The following is a 9,940-nucleotide window of genomic DNA, read 5'->3' as shown; positions in this document are numbered from 1 at the left end:
GTGAGCATTAAGGGAGAGCGACTGGAGGAAGTGGATAGTTTTAGATACTTGGGTGCAAATGTGGCAGGAAAAGGTGGAGTGAAGGTGGAGGTAGAATGTAGATTGAGAGAAGCGAGTAAATGCCTTGGTGGATTAAAAAGTGTAATGAGGAATAGACATTTGGGAATGGATGCTAAGAGGAGACTGTATGAAGGAGTGATTGTGCCAACAGCACTGTGTGGGGCAGAAACATGGAACATAAGAGAAGAAGAGAGAAGGAGTTTGAATGTGTTTGAGATGAGGTGTCTGAGAAGTATGATGGGGGTTACTAGGCTAGATAGGGTGAGAAATGAGGAGGTGAGGAGGAGAACAGGGGTGGAAAAGGAGCTGGGAGATAGGGTTGATGAAAGAATATTAGGATGGTTTGGATACATGGAAAGAATGAGTGAAGAAAGACTAGTAAAAGAGGTATGGAAGGCAGATGTGGAGGGAATGAACATGAGGGGACGTCCTAGGATGAGGTGCATGGATGGGGTGAAGGGGGTTTTGGGGAAGAGGGGAATGTCTGTTGAGGATGGACGGAAGACAGGGGTGAATGGAGAATGGTTGTATATGGATGATGTTGTGATTGCATGAGATGGAATGGGCGGGGGGATGGGGGGTGAGGTAGTATGTGTGAGCAAAATTTGACGTAGCCCGAAGGGATTTCTCCCCGTCCTCTCCTTTAATGCAATGGGGGGACGGAGAGGGGGGTCGCCAATTTAATGAAGCGGCCTTGCTGTGGATGTGCTGTGTCTTGCGACACTGCTTCTGACCCAGGGTAGTGGACAGGGTGCAGGGATGACCCGTCATCCAGGAGGTGCTCAGATAAGAGGGAGGGTGGAGGGGTGTGGAGTGTATTCAGGGATGGAATGGGTGGAAATGATTTTATGCCTTTCCCTTTTTGGCTACCTCCCTAGTAAGGGGGAAAAAGCCTTGGTATATGTATGTATATATTTGTACAAAATATTTAAAGCTTGGCACATACAGTAGATTGTGTGCTCATCAACCTGATCAGTGAAAAGATATAAATGAAACAAAACTAAAAAAAAAAAAATCTTTCGACTTGTGAACATAGCTTCCTTAAGCTTTATATAAATAAACGTGTTGAGAAGATTCTTTTGTCTCGACTTCTGACCTACTTGGAAGGATACCTGCTGCATGTGACCCAATGAATAAAAAAAAAAAATCTGGCCTTAAGGTTGGCTCAATTATTGCCAGTTAATGATCATTTTGTTGCTCTCCGCGTCCTAGTTTGATTAAATTTTAATCCCACCTTGTGAGTTTTAATTCTCAAATATGATCCTTGGAAGTAGTTAGTGACTCACTTATGGCAGTTGAAATAAAATGAAAAAGTGCTATTTAGTGCGGAAGAGATTGAAGACGTTGTTGCGTGCCGGTCCGCCTATATTTTTGATTGATCGTTATAATAAAAGAATGTCTGTTGGCGAGGATCCTAAACAGGTTCTCTTTCTTTTCTCCATACCCTTTATACATTTCTCCCGTCATCCAACTCCTTCATCTGCACATGCGCTTCTTTCATCTTTTTTCCTATCACTTCAAAACTCGATAGATTAAATATACATATTGAAATTCCATATTTAGGTTCTTATACTCCACTTTTCATAACATCCTTTTCCTCACTCACCTAACACCCCGCCTTCCGCCTCTCTCTCCCCCTCCCGGCAACACCCCTCCTTCATCTCCACGTCATATCTCATAAATTATTCAGGCCCCTCCATAATACCTTCTCTTATTTCCTCCCTCCCGCCTCTCCATCACCTCCAAATCTTCCGTTCTTTCCTCTCCACACTTCATCCCCTTGAGTATTTCCACCTCCTCCATCTTTTTCCCTTCTCCTCACCTCGACGTCCTATGCTTTATCATCCTCACACAATGCCTGATTTTCCACTTCACGGACCTCACAAGATGCGGTCCTCGCAGATATTTCCGGGAAGCCGCGCGTTTATGAATTTGAGATCCCCGCGCGAGGCTAGCGGGAACGAATACATCATCTACTAGCAATGCTAGCAATGCATTTTGGAATTCACTTGAATTGCCATGACCTCTCGTTCCAGGGTATCCGCGTGGATATATGCTAGCCTAGTCAATAACTTCCAGTGACCTATTATCTGAACTGTAGATCTCGTAAGCTCGCGGGTTGCCACAGCCCTTCAGCGTGGTGATATATTTTAAAAGAACTATCATTCTAAGGATGGAAAATTTTAATCATGTAGGTGTCCTATAAATTGAGCGAGGTTTTGGTAGGTCAGACCCACATACAAGTGAGAGTTCTTTCCCTCAAAATCTTAAGATTATTTTCATCCTGCAAACATAATGTTCTTCAGAAAGTTGAATGGGATCAACTATTCTCCTCAAGGTCTACTGTGAAATGTAGATTCCACTGTCTTGTCACCTTAATAATTTATATACCATTCTGACAGAGATTTATTGTCTTCCCAGAACGTATATATATTTCCTGAATTGTATATTGTTTCACGATTTTTTTCCTTTTGTGTCTCGAGTTTCTCTCATTATTCTTTTTTACAATGCAAGTTTTATGTCCATGGTTTGTTAACCTATTTTCTTGTTCCTTTCTTTATACATATTTTTATAAAACAGAATGTTGTGATAGTGTTACGGAACGTATGCAGAAAAAATGGGTCAGCAAGAAATAATCAGAAAGGCTGACGCAGGGCACCGAAAGATGATGAAAGAGATAGAAGGGGTTCCACGGAGAGGATAAGGAGAGAGGAGACGACCTAGGAGGAAAGGCACTTCCGTGGATGGAGCATAGGATTCATTACAGACACTACCTTTACAGCCTTTTACACTGCGTTTGCCTTTGTTTTGTCGAGGTAAAACGGTAGTGCCTCATATATTGGAAGATACAATTGGTTACATACACACACACTCAAACACACACACAAACACACGCACGCACACACACACACACACACACACACACACACACACACACACACACACACACACACACACACACACACACACACACACACACACACACACACACACACACACACACACACACACTCATACACACACACAAACACACACATAAACACACAATAGAACACACATTCAGACAACCAAGTACAATCTCACATAAACACACATGCACACAAAACTTGCACACACAATAACACACACATACACACAACTAAGCACACACTCACATAAACACACACGCACAAACAAATACGCACACATAATAAGGACATTTATTTGAAATAAATATAGAATGAAGGATAAGACAAATAAGGACTTTAGCGTCCGTTCATAAGTCTTAACTTACGTTACATGTCCCGAATAATTCTTGGTCAGGTTATTATCGGGTAGTGAAAGTCAGTGTTCAACATATCGGCTAGACAAGGACTCTGAAATATTTAGCTTCTTAGTTGACACTGAAATAGCCCTGATTCATACATATGAGTCTGTAATGAAGACAACTAAGATCCATAATTAGCGTAGAGGCCAAGAATTATATTTCAGATGCAGCCATCACTTTATGTATACAACATATAAAAAATACCCCTTTTTCCAGTATGGTAGCCAGCAATCAAGAAAACAATGACAATCCATAAAAAAACAACTTGTGAACAATAACTGGCTGCTGTACAAAACAACTGCACATCTACACGGACAAACTAAATGGTACCCCCTACAGCGGCACAATAGAAGAATAGGTGCAGAATTCTATGGAAGGGCCCTGTAACCAGATCACACTTTATATCACACCATACAGAGACTGCCTACCATTCGCAAAAAAAAAAAAAAAAAGGCAGTTGTCTGTACTGAGATACCAAAACAAGCACTCTATGTTTCACCGAACTCCCAAGAAAATCAACATAACAGAAAAATTCCTCTGATGACACCTGCATATGAAGAAAAAACAAAATTTGCTTGGCAATAGATTCCCATGGCCTCAGAAGTAACTACAACACAAAACACGAACAAGAATTTATTTACCACTGTTTACTGTTCGGCACTCACTCCAGACATGTCCATAAAATCTCATCACGATGTGACTAAAGATTCAATTATGAAAATATTATGTTCTACTTCAGAAGAATATAGAAGTAACATATTTGATTAATTGGCAAATATAAAATATAATACTTTTTCCGAGGTAATGAAGGAAATATAACGGAATTTCTGTTGACGGGATCAAACTATCCACTATATAAACCATTTGATTAATTTTGTCTCCATTTTAATTATCATGATTGATCACATTAAGACAAGAAGCAGAAACAATACAATCAGTTATCTTTGAATCACACTACATAAATCTATTCTTCAAATCTCGTTAGATTCAGTCATAAACATATAAACACGTGTGTCAGGTTTGGTTATTTTATGTTTAACAACACTGAATTTAGACAGATTAGAGGTCTCGCAATGGGGAGTCCGTTATCTGCTGTTATGGCTTGTCTTTTCATGGAAGTATTAGAAATGGACAAATACATCAACCTCATGGGAAGAGCTACCACTTAGCTAAGGTATGTGGATGACATAATCGTGGTGATGCCAAAAGGAACCAATGTAGAGAATAAACTAAGAAGACTCAACGCTGTGAATAAAGACATTCAATTCACAGTTGAGCTAGAAAAAGAGTGTAAGTTACCGTTTCTAGACACACTGATACATATAGGTTCTAAACAGGTAAGTTTCTCAGTATACAGGAAGCCTACCAATAGGAATGATTTTATCCACTATTTTTCAGCACACAGCAGACGTGTCAAAACTGGTGTTCTAATAGGTTTCTTTCTCAGAGCTTTTCGTATCTGCAGTAAAAGACTCCTAGATGATGAACTGGCATACATCAGAAATACCTTTAAGAAGCTGAAATACCCCGGAGATTTGATCACCAAAACAATGAGGAAAGCCGAGAAGATCTACGATGGCTCAAACGTCCAGGCCCTGGAAAAAGATAAGTCATACTTTATAGCTGTCCCTAATTCTACTAACACCGGAGCTATTGATAATTATTTGTTAAAAGGTGGAGTAAATATAGCTAAAGTGTCTTCCAATAAGATAGAAAAAATATCTAAAAAACATACTAATGTTCATAATAACCTCAGTGTTTTTACCGCATTCCATGCAGCGGCTGTCTTTCATCATACTTCGGCGAATCAGGTCGAGAGATCAAGAAACGGCTGAATGAACACAAAAACGACATCAGGGCACATAGAACATCCAACTCCCTGGTTCGTCATCTAGAGAAATGCGGAAACCTACCTGACTGGAGTCGCGTGGAAGTTCTACACGAGGGACTTGAAAAGAAAATGAGGAAAACTGGAAGCCACACATATCGCCACCAGGGAAAATAGCAATGACAGAGACGGATTCAAATGCCTGTCATACACAAACACAAATCTCATGTGCACATTCTTTTGTGTGCGTGTGTGAGTGTGTGTGTGGATTGACAATAAATGCCTACAACTAAAAGGTGAAGAAATGTATCTACTTCATCTTCAGAATAATAAATTTCCGCCGCACTAAAGTTAAATGAAAATAAGCAATATTTCAACATTAGGTAAAATTATATAATCATTTTACATTTGCATATTTTTTTCTTACAAAAGCTATCATAGTTTGTAGCAACATTAATTTGACAAATATAGATAATATTTATGAACACATACAATGGTTTGTTTAATTATATTGATTCTTATGTTATAGAAATAATAAGTTAAGGGGAAACTACAGTGCCGTGTTCCCTCACAATAACCAACTAACTTTAACCCTCAACCCTAACTAAAATATTTTTCTAAATTAGATATAGCTTTGAATACTCCCCTTTCCAGGTGTGCGCCACCCCCCCGAAGTTGGGAAACCCTAGTTTAAAAATACATGCATACTCAAACACAAATATCATGTGTACACATTCTTTTGTGTGCGTGTGTATGTGCATGTATGTGTGTGTGTGGATTGACAATATATGTCTTCAGCTGAAGGGTGAAGAAATGCATCTAGTTTATTTGTCTTTAGAATATATATAGTTATAGGGGTTTATCTGCAAAAACGTTGGAGTTTGTGAATGAACTATTTCCACCCGCACAAAAATTAATGAAAATAACCAATATTTCAACATATGGTAAAATTATACAAACATTTTCCATAAACATGCTTTCTTCTTACAAAAACTATCACGGTTTCTGGCAACATTTATTCTACAAATGCAAATAATATTCATGTATACATACAATGGTTTGTTTAATTATATTAACTTTTAAGTCACAAAAAATACTATGCAACTTCAGGGGATACTACAGAAACCTCCTAACTTTAAACCTTAACCCTAGCCAAAATATATATACTTTTTTCGAAATGAAATATAGTTATACAAGTACCTGTAGTCATAGGGTGTGACAATATATATGGTTATGGGGGCCTATCTCTAAAACCCTAGGAGGAGTTCGTGCACAAACGGACAAATAAATAAACAATCGGATAAACAGACAGAGGCTACTACTTTATTATAATCTATCTATCTATCTATATATACATACATATATATATATATATATATATATGTGTGTGTGTGTGTGTGTGTGTGTGTGTGTGTGTGTGTGTGTGTGTGTGTGTGTGTGTGTGTGTGTGTGTGTGTGTGTGTGTGTGTGTGTATGTATGCATGTATGTATGTATGTATGTATGTATGTATGTATATATGTATGTATGTACGTATGTATGTATGTATGTATGTATGTATGTATGTATGTATGTATGTATGTATGTATGTATGTATGTATGTATGTATGTATGTATGTATGTATGTATGTATGTATGTATGTATGTATGGATTACCCTGTACGTTTTCGATACTATATCGGTATCATGGCACGGTTTAGAATTTGTATGGGCCTTAGAGATCAAGAAGAATATTTGCATGATGTGGATCTCATTTGGGAATCACGAATGATTTGCAGGAGGTCGTATGCTGAACCAATTCTGTATGTACTGGTAAGATATGGAGTAAGGAGATCGTTCAGTTTCATGGCAATTGAGTATGTTGATATCAATATTTGCGAGATGATTAGTCATAAGGGGCTACCAAAGAAGTAACATGGTGAGTATTCATTGCAAATATATACCCGATTAATGATATAACTGACGGCCTAATTCAGGAGAAAATTGGTGAAAAGGCGCTCTTTGTTCAGGGAGGGTTGATATGGTAGTCGGGCGGACGCAGGATTATAAATGGAAATCGAGGGGAAGCCAAGGTGAAGCTGTGTATATGGAATAAGGAGTTTATTAAGTTTTTTGGCCATGGTGTAGGTGACACTGGGTATTTGTGGTTTGATCAGGCATCAAGGACTACAACGTTTATGAGTTTGAATGTTGCAGGGAGTATACCCGAGTGATCGTTCCTCCAATTATTTTCTGCAGATAGAGCCCATTTTTAGATTCATTGATAGTAGAAATAATGTCAATAGTTTAAAGTTGTTGAATACCATATTTTCACTAACTACAAGACATATGACATATCATTAACGACATTATTGACAGAAATTATGTTCTACAGACAGCAAACTATGCGTAGCCTTATTATCTATCATATGTAAACAAACAGCACAACTTCCACTCTGTAACAGTGAAACTGTGACCAAGACGCCCCTGAAAGTAGTATGTCATCTGTGTTTAGTAGTGGGTGAGGGTCATCAGGCTAACATTAGTATGAAAAAGACAGAATTACCAAGACTACTAGCTTTTTAGCCACAAACTTAACTTATTAATATCTTTATATCCTTCCAAGCAAATCTAATTTCACAAGAAAAGGTCTGTTAGACAATACAGTAATCAGTGATAAGAAACAAGAACCACTCTATTCTGAGAAACCTTTAGACATAGTAACGAAATGATCAATCAATACAAATAGAAAATTTATAAACAATATCATCATTACAGAAGAAAATAGCTCCAGTAGAAGTATCCATAGCCTCAGTAGAAGCAAATATGTCGCTTTGTTCGATATCATTGTGTCTGGCCCAGTTTACTTTCTCAGTGCAATATCAACAGATACTTAAGAGATATCACCTCTTTACCATATCATCTTTAAAGATGGAATCATGGTTGTCAAAAAATTCTTTTAAATTTAGGATACTTTTAAAGACATTCCACTGAAAATCACGTCGTATATCTTTCAAACTATTACGCCTTCCAGAATATATATGATTGTTAAATGACCTGATTTGTTTTCGTTATATAATTTACGCCCTGCATAACTCACTTCTTTTATCCTTCCTAACCGCAATTAGATATTTATATATACATACATACATACATACATACATACATACATACATACATACATACATACATACATACATACATACATACATACATACATACATACATACATACATACATATACCAAGGCTTTTTCCCCCTTACTAGGGAGGTAGCCAAAAAGGAAAAGGCATAAAATCATTCCCACCCATTCCATCCCTGAAAACAATCCACACCCCTCCACCCTCCCTCCCATCTTAGCACCTCTTAGATAACGGGTCATCCCTGCACCCTGTCCACTGCCCTGGGTCAGAAGCAGTGTCGCAAGACACAGCACATCCACAGCAAGGCCGCTTCATTAAATCGACGACCCCCCCTCTCCGTCCCCCCATATAAAGGAGAGGACGGGGAGAAATCCCTTCGGGCTGCGTCAAAATTTTGCTCACACACACTACCTCACCCCCCATCCCCCCATCCATTCCACCTCATGCATCACAACATCTTCCATATACAACCATTCTCCATTCACCCCTGTCTTCTGTCCTCTCCCGCCCTTCCTCAACAGACATTCCCCTCTTCCCCAAAGCCCCCTTCACCCCATCCATCCATCTCATCCTAGGACGTCCCCTCATGTTCACTCCCCCCACATCTGCTTCCATACCTCCTTTACTAGTCTTTCTTCACTCATTCTTTCCATGTGTCCAAACCATCCTAATACTCTTTCATCAACCCTATCTCCCAGCTCCCATTCCACCCCTGTTCTCCTCCTCATCTCCTCATTTCTTACTCTATCTAGCCTAGTAACCCCCATCATACTTCTCAGACACTTCATCTCAAACACATTCAAGCTCCTTCTCTCTTCCTCTCTTATGTTCCATGTTTCTGCTCCATACAGTGCTGTTGGCATAATTACTCCTTCATACAGTCTCCTCTTAGTATCCATTCCCAAATGTCTATTCCTCATTACACTTTTTAATCCACCAAGGCATTTACTCGCTTCTCTCAATCTACATTCTACCTCCACCTTCACTCCACCTTTTCCTGCCACATTTGCACCCAAGTATCTAAAGCTATCCACTTCCTCCAGTTGCTCTCCCTTAATGCTCACTTCCAGATTACTGCCACTTTCACGCTATGTACATCTCATCACCTTACTTTTACCCACATTTATCTTCAGCTTTCTTCTATCACACACTCTCCCAAACTCTGTCACAAACTTCCTCAATCCCTCCTCCGATCCTGCCACAAGCGCAGTGTCGTCCGCAAACAACAGCTCGCTCACCTCCCACTTTTCTCCATTTTCTTTAACCATCTCCAATCCCTGACCCACTACCCTTGCATTTACCTCTCGCACTACCCCATCCATGTATAAGTTGAACAGCCAGGGTGACATAACGCATCCCTGACGAGGTCCCGCATTTACCTCAAACCACTCACTCTCTCCATTTCTAATCCTGACACAAGCCCTACTACTCTCATAAAAACTCTTGACAGCTCCCAGAAGCTTTCCTTCTATCCCGTATATCTGCATAACCTCCCACAGTTCCTTCCTGTGTACCCTGTCGTAAGCCTTTTCCAGATCCATAAAGGCCCAAAAAACATCCTTCCCCTTTCCTATAGCTTTCTCACATATTTGTCTTACCACAAAGATCTGATCTACACAACCTCT

Source organism: Oratosquilla oratoria, chromosome 41 (assembly GCF_046742065.1).
Source record: "Oratosquilla oratoria isolate Oo_2021 chromosome 41, ASM4674206v1, whole genome shotgun sequence".
NCBI lineage: Eukaryota > Metazoa > Arthropoda > Malacostraca > Stomatopoda > Squillidae > Oratosquilla > Oratosquilla oratoria.
The sequence above is the reverse complement of the archived record's forward strand: the minus strand, read 5'-3'. Positions refer to the sequence as shown.